General features: G+C 39.2%; 1 pseudogene; it reads left to right on the top strand.

Moving 5' to 3' along the window:
* Positions 1 to 191: 191 nt before the first annotated feature.
* LOC125576650 lies at positions 192 to 16,204 on the top strand (annotated as a pseudogene).

Raw genomic sequence — 16,204 nt, 5'->3', positions numbered from 1 at the left:
TGGAACAAGAAAAAAATCTAAAAAATCTTTACTTGGAGTATTATTTATTATCTCCATGTATCATTCAGTAACATTAAAGTTGAATGAGATATCATTTATTTATTAAAATAAAATGAAAATTTGCTGGTTTCTTCACCAAAATTAAGCTATTTAGTACAAGCAAAAAAAAAAAAAACGATAACAGTTGAATATAATTTACACGTATTTAATGTGCATATTCAGCAAATGTTACCCTTTTTACTTTAATAGTATTAATTAATTTTCCTTCGATCTGTTTTCTTTCTCGCTCTCTAACCACCAGAAAGAGAGAGAAGAAGAAGAAGAAGGAAGCAGAATCTATCTTTCACAATCACTCTCTCTCTCTCTATTTCTTAATCGCTCCGCCGCGCCACCACCGTCACTGAGATGCGGCGGTGTAAAATCGGCGAATTCATCTCCGTGGAAACGATGAGGTTTCTGGCGTTTCTCCTGATCTGTAGTTTCCATCTTGCCTTCTCCGCCGAGTCCGATATCGGGACTGAGTCAGTTGCCACACGCGAGATCAACGGAAACGCCGCCGAGTCCAATGCGACGAACGCGAAACCTAAGGAGGACAGTTTCGCCGATATGATCGATAGGGCACTTGAGAAGGAGTTTCCGGAGAATGACCAGAACGATGGTTCGTTTGCTACACTAGGGATTTAGATTTGGTGAAAATTGATTCTACTCCTTAGGGATTTATCATTGATTTTAGCTAATGCTCACATCTGTATATATGCATTGGAGTTTTTAGATTACTCATGGCTTATAGAATTTAATGAATTGCATATTGAGATGATAAAAGTTATTGACCAATGGCATAGTGCTTAAAACTCTTGGATTATATCACTTGGTCTGGTCTCGTCCTAGAGGATATACAAGATGTTATTTGAACTCTTTGAATAAGTGGTTTGTGAATTGCTTTTGTCTTGTTTTGCTTTTGCAGTTCCTGATCCAGGAAGCTTTAATAATAGCGTTGCTGATCAGCAGGTTGGTTAATTGTAATCTTTGTTTTCGCCACTTCATTTGTGGCCTTATTGCTTTTAGACGGTACACTACTCAGTCTTTCTTGTTTTTTTTTTCCTTCTTTTTATTAAACCATTTGTTCTGCTCTTTAGGCTGTTCTGGAAACTGTTGCTCGAGTGAAGCCCAAGAAAAATGAGACCAAGACCAAGGAGGAGAAGTGAGTCTCTTTATAATCATGCTTGCTTTACCCTTTTTGGACTCGATTTGTGAAAGTTGTGGCTGCTATCTAGCTTTGTTTCAGAGGCGGTAATATAATCAGTGCCTTTTATGCTAGATCATTCTTTAATTTGGATAACGAGAATGGCGTAGAAGATACTCCAAGACTGATAGATAGGAAGGTAAGCTTTCATAGTCTTTGAAGAATTGTACTATATATTGGTTAAGAGAGAATGTACACCTGTTATCTACCCGTTTGTGACAACATTCCTGAATTGTGAATTTTCAATTCCAATCCAGGACAACGTTTTTATCATGTCCAATCCAAAGTCCAAGTACCCTGTACTGCAGCTAGATTTAAGGTAAATATAGCATTCGTAAGGAAAGGTCTTTGATCATTTATCATTTGTAAGAATCTACCTAACCGTTTTTTGTTGGGGACGCCTCTCTCAACTGGATATATTTGTAGGCTGATCTCAGATTTGGTCGTCGTCATTGTTTCTGCTACTTGTGGTGGAATTGCATTTGCTTGTGCTGGTCAACCGGTGAGTACACGCTTCCTTTGCAGAGCTTGTAACTTTCAACATTATTCCGTTACCATTTGAGTATTCACCTTTCCAAGAGCTTAGAATTGATTTTGTTGGCCTTTGAATCATCGAACAGTGACGGCCATATTTAATTTCTGTACTACTTACTTGGCAGGTCATTACTGGGTATCTGTTGGCTGGATCTATCATTGGACCGGGTGGGTTAAGCTTTGTTAGTGAAATGGTGCAGGTAGCTTACATCAGCTTTAGCTCTTCAAAGTTCCTCCTTTTTGTCTTCATATTGCATTTCGACGGAAGTTTTCATGATTAAGAGATTGACTGGCTATGTTAATGGTCGACAAGACTTGATATATATATTCTTTTGTGTAGCACAGGTTGAAACAGTAGCTCAGTTTGGTGTAATCTTTCTTCTTTTTGCTTTAGGATTAGAATTTTCTGCAGCAAAGGTTTGCATGTTTCCACCCTCTTACACTTTTCTGGTTTCTTTGTTCTTTTGAAACTTTTGAGATAGTCATTGATTTATTGTACTTTGTGGTCGCAGCTTCGTGTAGTTCGTGCAGTAGCTATTCCAGGAGGTCTTCTTCAAATATTTTTGTTCATGTGCTTGAGTGGGATAACAGCTTCGGTATGTTCTAGTTTGTAAATAGTAATAGCAATTGAGTAAGAATGAGTTATTAGGCTTATTGTGTATAAATCATGAAAAGGAATGCATTGGGTTGACTTGGCTGCTTCTTCATTGCATTGCAGTTATGCGGTGGTAAACTAACAGAAGGAATATTCGTAGGTGCTTTTCTTTCGATGTCGTCAACAGCGGTGGTATATTCTAAGATCACTTTTGTATTCTAAGCTGTTATAATTTACTCCATGTGCTCTCACTGTATTAAATTCTTTCTTTTGTTGTACCAGTTATGTTTCCCTAAGTTTCTCTTTAGGGGTGATCCTCATATGTTATTTTTACCTTGCCATGATTCTTATATCAGGTGTTGAAATTTTTAATGGAAAAAAGAGCATAAGTGCTCTACATGGCCAGATAACCGTTGGAACACTTATCCTTCAGGTATCTCAGTCACTCTCCAAACAATAGCATAGTAATATGATTTGTACAGGCTACTGTTTCCGCTTACTCTTTTGTATGCTACTGGATTTCAGCTATTAGTATGTTGTATCCTACAGTTGCTTTCATTAGATTTTTAATATATGGCTTCATGAATCTCTAGGATTGTGCTGTGGGTTTGCTTTTTGCTCTCCTTCCGGTTCTTGGTGGCACATCTGGTGTCCTTCAAGGAATGTTGTCCATGGCTAAATCGTATGTTTTCTATTTTACTGGAAGTTCTGTGAAAATGTCGACAATATCCTGCTTCCTTTTTCACTTGTTATACTGTTGTTCAGTGAAACCAAGTTTTTGATATTTCATTTCTTTTGACCGTGCGGTAATTTCTTTCAAGGTTGGCTATTTTGATTGCGTTTTTGGCTGCTTTGTTTGTACTGTCACGTACCTGGGTACCTTGGTTTCTAAAACTTATGACAAGCCTTTCTTCTCAGGTATACACATATTTTTACTTGCTTCCGTTTTTGGTCTTTAAAATGTTTATCAACTTAAGCGTTCGTCAATCTTTGACAGACTAACGAGCTCTACCAGTTGGCCGCTGTAGCATTTTGTTTGCTTGTTGCTTGGGTCAGTCTGATCCTTTGTTCTTCTTATCTATTGGCTTTTTGCACATGTGCTATCTCAAATTTTCAGTTCATAAACTCAGTATTGTTTTGATTTCTTCAGTGTAGTGACAAGCTCGGTCTAAGTCTTGAGCTGGGTTCCTTTGCGGCAGGAGTGATGATCTCATCAACGGATCTCGCCCAGCATACTCTTGAACAAGTAAGAAGTCAATTTTGACTCTTTCGGACTTGTGGATCTTTTCGCATTTTATTTGAACATTCTTATGCCACAAGTGTCTTTTGTGCTATATATCTGTTGGTGACTTTATGAAATGCATTTCTCTTTTTTGCCACATAGAGCTCTTCTTATCATTCCTGTGCTTCCCTTTCAGGTAGAACCAATCCGCAATTTTTTTGCAGCGTTGTTCCTTGCTAGTATTGGAATGTTGATACATATGCACTTCTTGTGGAACCATGTTGATATTCTGGTAGCAGCTGTGTTACTGGTGATAGTGATAAAGACCGTGGTCGTTGCAATCGTTGTTAAGGTCTTTGGATACAATAACAAAACTGCAGTACTTGTAAGAAGTGAACCCTTCCTTTTTGCTTTCACATTGCTCCAAACCTTACTCGTAGTGAGAGCCCTTACAGTTTTCTTCTCTATAGGTTGGAATGTCGCTTGCGCAGATTGGGGAATTTGCTTTTGTTCTGCTAAGTCGAGCATCTAATCTTCACCTTATTGAGGTAAGCAATCAAATGAAACTGTGTTGTGCAACTACGGTTATATCTTCCCGACTGTGTGGTACCATAATAGGTTGCTCATAATTTTGCTTTTGGTGGAGTGATAACAGTGAAGGGTTTTGTGTTTATTCGCAGAGCAAACTGTACCTCCTGCTTCTGGGAACAACTGCTCTAAGCCTGGTATGGTTCACATCCACACCATTTCAGTTATAGAACGAATATTTTGACATGTACATTAAAGTGAATGTGTTGCAGGTAACGACACCATTTCTATTCAAGTTGATACCGGCCGTTGTACATTTAGGAGTGCTCTTACGGTGGTTCTCTCCCAATAGCTCAACTGAGGTAAATCAAAAACATCTATGTCGTCCTGTTTCTCTCTGCACACCTTTGGCACAAACTCAGCTTTTTGATTGTCTTTTCTCTTCTCTGTATGTCCTTAGACTTTCCCGTTTATTTTCAAGCGCTTTTATCCCGGTTTTGTTTTGAGATTTTTGAAATCAGGATTCCGTTTTGAACTGTTTTTATTTGACTACGATTTTCCTCTTTTAACAGGACTTTTAAAGCTTTTTGTTTTCTTGTGGTTTTATCAAACCCAAGAGATTAGGCAGACGTTCTTGTAATGTTCTTGCTATAGACGTTCTTGTGGTTTTTCAAACCCAAAAAAGATCATAGACAAACACTAATCTAAGAGTGTTCTGTCAGATTCTTGTTTGGGAACATTGTTTTGGTTTTGTTTTGGTTTTGTTTTTGTTTTTCAAATCCCAAAAAAGATCATAGACAGACACTAATCTTATAGTGTTCTGTCAGATTCTTATTTGGGAACATTGTCCCTTGCTGCCTCTAAAAGAAACTTATGCCATCTCCTATAGCAAGATTGTTAAATGGACCGAGAATATGGGTTGGTGGTGCATGTATAAAGAAGGGCTTTAGGGGATGGCAAATAAGAGCATGCGGTTCAGTCTTAAGACAAAAGACTATAACTGAAAACAGATTCCTTACCCACGGCTTACATTACCCACGGCTTACACATGTCTTGACAAAGACAAAGATTTATTACCCACGGCTTAAAAGTCTTAAAGACCAAAGACTTTTCTGTTTTCAGTTATTTGAATGGTACAGTTTGAAAAAGTCCTAAGACAAGGACTATAACTGAAAACAATGTCCCTTGCTGCCTCTAAAAGAAACTTATGCTATCCCCTAATGGATCGAGAATATGGGTTGGTGGTGCATGTAGAAAGAAGGGCATTAGGGGATGGCAAATAAGAGCATGCGGCTCAGTCTTAAGACAAAAGACTATAACTGAAAACAGATTCCTAACCTCCGGCTTACAAAAATTTTTACCCACGGCTTACACATGTCTTTGACAAAGACAAAGATTTATTACCCACGGCTTACAAGTCTTAAAGACCAAAGACTTTTCTGTTTTCAGTTATTTGAACGGTACAGTTTGAGAAAGTCCTAAGACAAGGACTATAACTGAAAACAATGTCCCTTGCTGCCTCTAAAAGAAACTTATGCCATCCCCTAATGGATCGAGAATATGGGTTGGCGGTGCATGTATAGAGAAGGACGTTAGGGGATGGCAAATAAGAGCATGCGGCTCAGTCTTAAGACAAAAGACTATAACTGAAAACAGATTCCTTACCCACGGCTTACAAAGATTTATTACCCTCGGCTTACACATGTCTTAGACAAAGATTTATTACCCACGGCTTACAAGTCTTAAAGACCAAAGATTTTTCTGTTTTCAGTTATATGAACGGTACAGTTTGAGAAAGTCTTAAGACAAAGGACTATAACTGAAAACATTGTCCCTTGCTGCCTCTAAAAGAAACTTATGCCATCCCCTAATGGATCGAGAATATGGGTTGGTGGTGCATGTATAGAGAAGGGCGTTAGGGGATGGCAAATAAGAGCATGCGGCTCAGTCTTAAGACAAAAGACTATAACTGGAAACAGATTCCTAACCTCCGGCTTACAAAAATTTTTACCCACGGCTTACACATGTCTTTGACAAAGACAAAGATTTATTACCCACGGCTTACAAGTCTTAAAGCCCAAAGACTTTTCTGTTTTCAGTTATTTGAACGGTACAGTTTGAGAAAGTCCTAAGACAAGGACTATAACTGAAAACAATGTCCCTTGCTGCCTCTAAAAGAAACTTATGCCATCCCCTAATGGATCGAGAATATGGGTTGGTGGTGCATGTATAAAGAAGGGCTTTAGGGGATGGCAAATAAGAGCATGCGGCTCAGTCTTAAGACAAAAGACTATAACTGAAAACAGATTCCTTACCCACGGCTTACATTACCCACGGCTTACACATGTCTTGACAAAGACAAAGATTTATTACCCACGGCTTAAAAGTCTTAAAGACCAAAGACTTTTCTGTTTTCAGTTATTTGAATGGTACAGTTTGAAAAAGTCCTAAGACAAGGACTATAACTGAAAACAATGTCCCTTGCTGCCTCTAAAAGAAACTTATGCTATCCCCTAATGGATCGAGAATATGGGTTGGTGGTGCATGTAGAAAGAAGGGCATTAGGGGATGGCAAATAAGAGCATGCGGCTCAGTCTTAAGACAAAAGACTATAACTGAAAACAGATTCCTAACCTCCGGCTTACAAAAATTTTTACCCACGGCTTACACATGTCTTTGACAAAGACAAAGATTTATTACCCACGGCTTACAAGTCTTAAAGCCCAAAGACTTTTCTGTTTTCAGTTATTTGAACGGTACAGTTTGAGAAAGTCCTAAGACAAGGACTATAACTGAAAACAATGTCCCTTGCTGCCTCTAAAAGAAACTTATGCCATCCCCTAATGGATCGAGAATATGGGTTGGTGGTGCATGTATAGAGAAGGACGTTAGGGGATGGCAAATAAGAGCATGCGGCTCAGTCTTAAGACAAAAGACTATAACTGAAAACAGATTCCTTACCTACGGGTTACAAAGATTTATTACCCTCGGCTTACACATGTCTTAGACAAAGACAAAGATTTATTACCCACGGCTTACAAGTCTTAAAGACCAAAGACTTTTCTGTTTTCAGTTATATGAACGGTACAGTTTGAGAAAGTCCTAAGACAAGGACTATAACTGAAAACATTGTCCATTGCTGTCTCTAAAAGAAACTTATGCCATCCCCTAATGGATCGAGAATATGGGTTGGTGGTGCATGTATAGAGAAGGGCGTTAGGGGATGGCAAATAAGAGCATGCGGCTCAGTCTTAAGACAAAAGACTATAACTGAAAACAGATTCCTAACCTCCGGCTTACAAAAATTTTTACCCACGGCTTACACATGTCTTTGACAAAGACAAAGATTTATTACCCACGGCTTACAAGTCTTAAAGCCCAAAGACTTTTCTGTTTTCAGTTATTTGAACGGTACAGTTTGAGAAAGTCCTAAGACAAGGACTATAACTGAAAACAATGTCCCTTGCTGCCTCTAAAAGAAACTTATGTCATCCCCTAATGGATCGAGAATATGGGTTGGTGGTGCATGTATAGAGAAGGACGTTAGGGGATGGCAAATAAGAGCATGCGGCTCAGTCTTAAGACAAAAGACTATAACTGAAAACAGATTCCTTACCTACGGCTTACAAAGATTTATTACCCTCGGCTTACACATGTCTTAGACAAAGACAAAGATTTATTACCCACGGCTTACAAGTCTTAAAGACCAAAGACTTTTCTGTTTTCAGTTATATGAACGGTACAGTTTGAGAAAGTCCTAAGACAAGGACTATAACTGAAAACATTGTCCCTTGCTGTCTCTAAAAGAAACTTATGCCATCCCCTAATGGATCGAGAATATGGGTTGGTGGTGCATGTATAGAGAAGGGCGTTAGGGGATGGCAAATAAGAGCATGCGGCTCAGTCTTAAGACAAAAGACTATAACTGGAAACATATTCCTTCCCCACGGCTTACAAAGATTTATTACCCTCGGCTTACACATGTCTTTGACAAAGACAAAAATTTATTACCCACGGTTTACAAGTCTTAAAGACCAAAGACTCTTCTGTTTTCAGTTATTTGAACAGTACAGTTTGAGAAAGTCCTAAGACAAGGACTATAACTGAAAACAATGTCCCTTGCTGCCTCTAAAAGAAACTTATGCCATCCCCTAATGGATCGAGAATATGGGTTTGTGGTGCATGTATAGAGAAGGGCGTTAGGGGATGGCAAATAAGAGAATGCAGCTCAGTCTTAAGACAAAAGACAATAACTGAAAACAGATTCTTTACCCAAGGCTTAAAAAGATTTATTACCCTCGGCTTACACATGTCTTAGACAAAGACAAAGATTTATTACCCACGGCTTACAAGTCTTAAAGAGCAAAGACTTTTCTGTTTTCAGTTATATGAACGGTACAGTTTGAGAAAGTCCTAAGACAAGGACTATAACTGAAAACATTGTCCCTTGCTGCCTCTAAAAGAAACTTATGCCATCCCCTAATGGATCGAGAATATGGGTTGGTGGTGCATGTATAGAGAAGGGCGTTAGGGGATGGCAAATAAGAGCATGCGGCTCAGTCTTAAGACAAAAGACTATAACTAAAAACAGATTCCTTACCCACGGCTTACAAAGATTTATTACCCTCGGCTTACACATGTCTTAGACAAAGACAAAGATTTATTACCCACGGCTTACAAGTCTTAAAGACCAAAGACTTTTCTGTTTTCAGTTATTTGAACGGTACAGTTTGAGAAAGTCCTAAGACAAGGAATATAACTGAAAACAATGTCCCTTGCTGCCTCTAAAAGAAACTTATACCATCCCCTAATGGATCGAGAATATGGGTTGGTGGTGCATGTATAGAGAAGGGCGTTAGGGGATGGCAAATAAGAGCATGCGGCTCAGTCTTAAGACAAAAGACTATAACTGAAAACAAATTCCTTACCCACGGCTTACAAAGATTTATTACCCTCGGCTTACACATGTCTTAGACAAAGACAAAGATTTATTACCCACGGCTTACAAGTCTTAAAGACCAAAGACTTTTCTGTTTTCAGTTATTTGAACGGTACAGTTTGAGAAAGTCCTAAGACAAGGACTATAACTGAAAACATTGTCCCTTGCTGCCTCTAAAAGAAACTTATGCCATCCCCTAATGGATCGAGAATATGGGTTGGTGGTGCATGTATAGAGAAGGGCGTTAGGGGATGGCAAATAAGAGCATGCGGCTCAGTCTTAAGACAAAAGACTATAACTGAAAACAGATTCCTTACCTACGGCATACAAAAATTTATTACCTTCGGCTTACACATGTCTTAGACAAAGACAAAGATTTATTACCCACGGCTTACAAGTATTAAAGACCAAAGACTTTTCTGTTTTCAGTTATTTGAACGGTACAGTTTGAGAAAGTTCTAAGACAAGGACTATAACTGAAAACAATGTCCCTTGCTGCCTCTAAAAGAAACTTATGCCATCCCCTAATGGATCGAGAATATGGGTTGGTGGTGCATGTATAGAGAAGGACGTTAGGGGATGGCAAATAAGAGCATGCGGTTCAGTCTTAAGACAAAAGACTATAACTGAAAACAGATTCCTTACCCACGGCTTACAAAGATTTATTACCCTCGGCTTACACATGTCTTAGACAAAGACAAAGATTTATTACCCACGGCTTACAAGTCTTAAAAACCAAAGACTTTTCTGTTTTCAGTTATATGAACGGTACAGTTTGAGAAAGTCCTAAGACAAGGACTATAACTAAAAACATTGTCCCTTGCTGCCTCTAAAAGAAACTTATGCCATCCCCTAATGGATCGAGAATATGGGTTGGTGGTGCATGTATGGAGAAGGGCGTTAGGGGATGGCAAATAAGAGCATGCGGCTCAGTCTTAAGACAAAAGACTATAACTAAAAACAGATTCCTTACCCACGGCTTACAAAGATTTATTACCCTCGGCTTACACATGTCTTAGATAAAGACAAAGATTTATTACCCACGGCTTACAAGTCTTAAAGACCAAAGACTTTTCTGTTTTCAGTTATTTGAACGGTACAGTTTGAGAAAGTCCTAAGACAAGGAATATAACTGAAAACAATGTCCCTTGCTGCCTCTAAAAGAAACTTATACCATCCCCTAATGGATCGAGAATATGGGTTGGTGGTGCATGTATAGAGAAGGGCGTTAGGGGATGGCAAATAAGAGCATGCGGCTCAGTCTTAAGACAAAAGACTATAACTGAAAACAGATTCCTTACCCACGGCTTACAAAGATTTATTACCCTCGGCTTACACATGTCTTAGACAAAGACAAAGATTTATTACCCACGGCTTACAAGTCTTAAAGACCAAAGACTTTTCTGTTTTCAGTTATTTGAACGGTACAGTTTGAGAAAGTCCTAAGACAAGGACTATAACTGAAAACATTGTCCCTTGCTGCCTCTAAAAGAAACTTATGCCATCCCCTAATGGATCGAGAATATGGGTTGTGGTGCATGTATAGAGAAGGGCGTTAGGGGATGGCAAATAAGAGCATGCGGCTCAGTCTTAAGACAAAAGACTATAACTGAAAACAGATTCCTTACCTACGGCATACAAAAATTTATTACCTTCGGCTTACACATGTCTTAGACAAAGACAAAGATTTATTACCCACGGCTTACAAGTATTAAAGACCCCAGACTTTTCTGTTTTCAGTTATTTGAACGGTACAGTTTGAGAAAGTCCTAAGACAAGGACTATAACTGAAAACAATGTCCCTTGCTGCCTCTAAAAGAAACTTATGTCATCCCCTAATGGATCGAGAATATGGGTTGGTGGTGCATGTATAGAGAAGGACGTTAGGGGATGGCAAATAAGAGCATGCGGCTCAGTCTTAAGACAAAAGACTATAACTGAAAACAGATTCCTTACCTACGGCTTACAAAGATTTATTACCCTCGGCTTACACATGTCTTAGACAAAGACAAAGATTTATTACCCACGGCTTACAAGTCTTAAAGACCAAAGACTTTTCTGTTTTCAGTTATATGAACGGTACAGTTTGAGAAAGTCCTAAGACAAGGACTATAACTAAAAACATTGTCCCTTGCTGCCTCTAAAAGAAACTTATGCCATCCCCTAATGGATCGAGAATATGGGTTGGTGGTGCATGTATAGAGAAGGGCGTTAGGGGATGGCAAATAAGAGCATGCGGCTCAGTCTTAAGACAAAAGACTATAACTGGAAACAGATTCCTTACCCACGGCTTACAAAGATTTATTAATCTCGGCTTACACATGTCTTAGACAAAGACAAAAATTTATTACCCACGGCTTACAAGTCTTAAAGACCAAAGACTCTTCTGTTTTCAGTTATTTGAACAGTACAGTTTGAGAAAGTCCTAAGACAAGGACTATAACTGAAAACAATGTCCCTTGCTGCCTCTAAAAGAAACTTATGCCATCCCCTAATGGATCAAGAATATGGGTTTGTGGTGCATGTATAGAGAAGGGCGTTAGGGGATGGCAAATAAGAGCATGCAGCTCAGTCTTAAGACAAAAGACTATAACTGAAAACAGATTCCTTACCCACGGCTTAAAAAGATTTATTACCCTCGGCTTACACATGTCTTAGACAAAGACAAAGATTTATTATCCACGGCTTAAAAGTCTTAAAGACCAAAGACTTTTCTGTTTTCAGTTATTTGAACGGTACAGTTTGAGAAAGTCCTAAGACAAGGACTATAACTGAAAACATTGTCCCTTGCTGCCTCTAAAAGAAACTTATGCCATCCCCTAATGGATCGAGAATATGGGTTGGTGGTGCATGTATAGAGAAGGGCGTTAGGGGATGGCAAATAAGAGCATGCGGCTCAGTCTTAAGACAAAAGACTATAATTAAAAACAGATTCCTTACCCACGGCTTACAAAGATTTATTACCCTCGGCTTACACATGTCTTAGACAAAGACAAAGATTTATTACCCACGGCTTACAAGTCTTAAAGACCAAAGACTTTTCTGTTTTCAGTTATTTGAACGGTACAGTTTGAGAAAGTCCTAAGACAAGGACTATAACTGAAAACAATGTCCCTTGCTGCCTCTAAAAGAAACTTATGCCATCCCCTAATGGATCGAGAATATGGGTTGGTGGTGCATGTATAGAGAAGGGCGTTAGGGGATGGCAAATAAGAGCATGCGGCTCAGTCTTAAGACAAAAGACTATAACTGAAAACAGATTCCTTACCCACGGCTTACAAAGATTTATTACCCTCGGCTTAAACATGTCTTAGACAACGACAAAGATTTATTACCCACGGCTTACAAGTCTTAAAGACCAAAGACTTTTCTGTTTTCAGTTATTTGAACGGTACAGTTTGAGAAAGTCTTAAGACAAGGACTATAACTGAAAACATTGTCCCTTGCTGCCTCTAAAAGAAACTTATGCCATCCCCAAATGGATCGAGAATATGGGTTGGTGGTGCATGTATAGAGAAGGGCGTTAGGGGATGGCAAATAAGAGCATGCGGCTCAGTCTTAAGACAAAAGACTATAACTGAAAACAGATTCCTTACCCACGGCTTACAAAGATTTATTACCCTCGGCTTACACATGTTTAAGACAAAGACAAAGATTTATTACCCACGGCTTACAAGTCTTAAAGACCAAAGACTTTTCTGTTTTCAGTTATTTGAACGGTACAGTTTGAGAAAGTCCTAAGACAAGGACTATAACTGAAAACAATGTCCCTTGCTGCCTCTAAAAGAAACTTATGCCATCCCCTAATGGATCGAGAATATGGGTTGGTGGTGCATGTATAGAGAAGGACGTTAGGGGATGGCAAATAAGAGCATGCGGCTCAGTCTTAAGACAAAAGACTATAACTGAAAACAGATTCCTTACCCACGGCTTACAAAGATTTATTACCCTCGGCTTACACATGTCTTAGACAAAGACAAAGATTTATTACCCACGGCTTACAAGTCTTAAAAACCAAAGACGTTTCTGTTTTCAGTTATATGAACGGTACAGTTTGAGAAAGTCCTAAGACAAGGACTATAACTAAAAACATTGTCCCTTGCTGCCTCTAAAAGAAACTTATGCCATCCCCTAATGGATCGAGAATATGGGTTGGTGGTGCATGTATAGAGAAGGGCGTTAGGGGATGGCAAATAAGAGCATGCGGCTCAGTCTTAAGACAAAAGACTATAACTGGAAACATATTCCTTACCCACGGCTTACAAAGATTTATTAATCTCGGCTTACACATGTCTTAGACAAAGACAAAAATTTATTACCCACGGCTTACAAGTCTTAAAGACCAAAGACTCTTCTGTTTTCAGTTATTTGAACAGTACAGTTTGAGAAAGTCCTAAGACAAGGACTATAACTGAAAACAATGTCCCTTGCTGCCTCTAAAAGAAACTTATGCCATCCCCTAATGGATCAAGAATATGGGTTTGTGGTGCATGTATAGAGAAGGACGTTAGGGGATGGCAAATAAGAGCATGCAGCTCAGTCTTAAGACAAAAGACTATAACTGAAAACAGATTCCTTACCCACGGCTTAAAAAGATTTATTACCCTCGGCTTACACATGTCTTAGACAAAGACAAAGATTTATTATCCACGGCTTAAAAGTCTTAAAGACCAAAGACTTTTCTGTTTTCAGTTATTTGAACGGTACAGTTTGAGAAAGTCCTAAGACAAGGACTATAACTGAAAACATTGTCCCTTGCTGCCTCTAAAAGAAACTTATGCCATCCCTTAATGGATCGAGAATATGGGTTGGTGGTGCATGTATAGAGAAGGGCGTTAGGGGATGGCAAATAAGAGCATGCGGCTCAGTCTTAAGACAAAAGACTATAATTAAAAACAGATTCCTTACCCACGGCTTACAAAGATTTATTACCCTCGGCTTACACATGTCTTAGACAAAGACAAAGATTTATTACCCACGGCTTACAAGTCTTAAAGACCAAAGACTTTTCTGTTTTCAGTTATTTGAACGGTACAGTTTGAGAAAGTCCTAAGACAAGGACTATAACTGAAAACAATGTCCCTTGCTGCCTCTAAAAGAAACTTATGCCATCCCCTAATGGATCGAGAATATGGGTTGGTGGTGCATGTATAGAGAAGGGCGTTAGGGGATGGCAAATAAGAGCATGCGGCTCAGTCTTAAGACAAAATACTATAACTGAAAACAGATTCCTTACCCACGGCTTACAAAGATTTATTACCCTCGGCTTAAACATGTCTTAGACAACGACAAAGATTTATTACCCACGGCTTACAAGTCTTAAAGACCAAAGACTTTTCTGTTTTCAGTTATTTGAACGGTACAGTTTGAGAAAGTCTTAAGACAAGGACTATAACTGAAAACATTGTCCCTTGCTGTCTCTAAATGAAACTTATGCCATCCCCAAATGGATCGAGAATATGGGTTGGTGGTGCATGTATAGAGAAGGGCGTTAGGGGATGGCAAATAAGAGCATGCGGCTCAGTCTTAAGACAAAAGACTATAACTGAAAACAGATTCCTTACCCACGGCTTACAAAGATTTATTACCCTCGGCTTACACATGTTTAAGACAAAGACAAAGATTTATTACCCACGGCTTACAAGTCTTAAAGACCAAAGACTTTTCTGTTTTCAGTTATTTGAACGGTACAGTTTGAGAAAGTCCTAAGACAAGGACTATAACTGAAAACAATGTCCCTTGCTGCCTCTAAAAGAAACTTATGCCATCCCCTAATGGATCGAGAATATGGGTTGGTGGTGTATGTATAGAGAAAGGCGTTAGGGGATGGCAAATAAGAGCATGCGGCTCAGTCTTAAGACAAAAGACTATAACTGAAATCAGATTCCTTACCCACGGCTTACAAAGATTTATTACCCTCGGCTTACACATGTCTTAGACAAAGACAAAGATTTATTACCCACAGCTTACAAGTCTTAAAGACCAAAGACTTTTCTGTTTTCAGTTATTTGAACGGTACAGTTTGAGAAAGTCCTAAGACAAGGACTATAACTGAAAACAATGTCTCTTGCTGCCTCTAAAAGAAACTTATGCCATCCCCTAATGGATCGAGAATATGGGTTGGTGGTGCATGTATAGAGAAGGGCGTTAGGTGATGGCAAATAAGAGCATGCGGCTCAGTCTTAAGACAAAAGACTATAACTGAAAACAGATTCTTTACCCACGGCTTACAAAGATTTATTACCCTCGGCTTACACATGTCTTAGACAAAGACAAAGATTTATTACCCGCGGCTTACAAGTCTTAAAGACCAAAGACTTTTCTGTTTTCAGTTATTTGAACGGTACAGTTTGAGAAAGTCCTAAGACAAGGACTATAACTGAAAACATTGTCCCTTGCTGCCTCTAAAAGAAACTTATGCCATATCCTAATGGACCGAGAATATGGGTTGGTGGTGCATGTATAAAGAAGGGCTTTAGGGGATGACAAATAAGAGCATGCGGCTCAGTCTTAAGACAAAAGACTATAACTGAAAACATATTCCTTACCCACGGCTTACAAAGATTTTTACCCACGGCTTACACATGTCTTGACAAAGACAAAGATTTATTACCCACGGCTTACAAGTCTTAAAGACCAAAGACTTTTCTGTTTTCAGTTATTTGAATGGTACAGTTTGAGAAAGTCCTAAGACAAGGACTGTAACACCCCCGAACCGTCCTAGGCATAGGCCGACCCACCGGCGAACAATCAAACAAGAACATGACCGACGGACCAACCAACACCAAGGATTGGAGATGTAAGGCCAACCGGCCAGCCAACAATCAAACAAGAACATGACTGACCGTCCAACCCAACACCATGGTCCGGAAGCGCTACGTGACGAGCTAGGGACGATCCGGTCCGAGTCACAGATTTATTTCGCAACCTAGACTAGTTCATCCACTAACACGTCCCGCTAAATCAAAGCTTAAGGCTTTGCAACCTGTACCATGAGTTAACGGTTCCGTTAGATCGAGGCCTAAGGCTTTTCAACCCGTACCAAGACCTAACGTTGTGTTGGTTCGGACTAAACCAATATCATATTGGACCCGTTAATTTTTTTAAGATTTAAATCCAAGACTTTTAAGAATATTTGCAATA

Source organism: Brassica napus, chromosome A7 (assembly GCF_020379485.1).
Source record: "Brassica napus cultivar Da-Ae chromosome A7, Da-Ae, whole genome shotgun sequence".
Lineage (NCBI taxonomy): Eukaryota > Viridiplantae > Streptophyta > Magnoliopsida > Brassicales > Brassicaceae > Brassica > Brassica napus.
The sequence above is the reverse complement of the archived record's forward strand: the minus strand, read 5'-3'. Positions and strand labels throughout refer to the sequence as shown.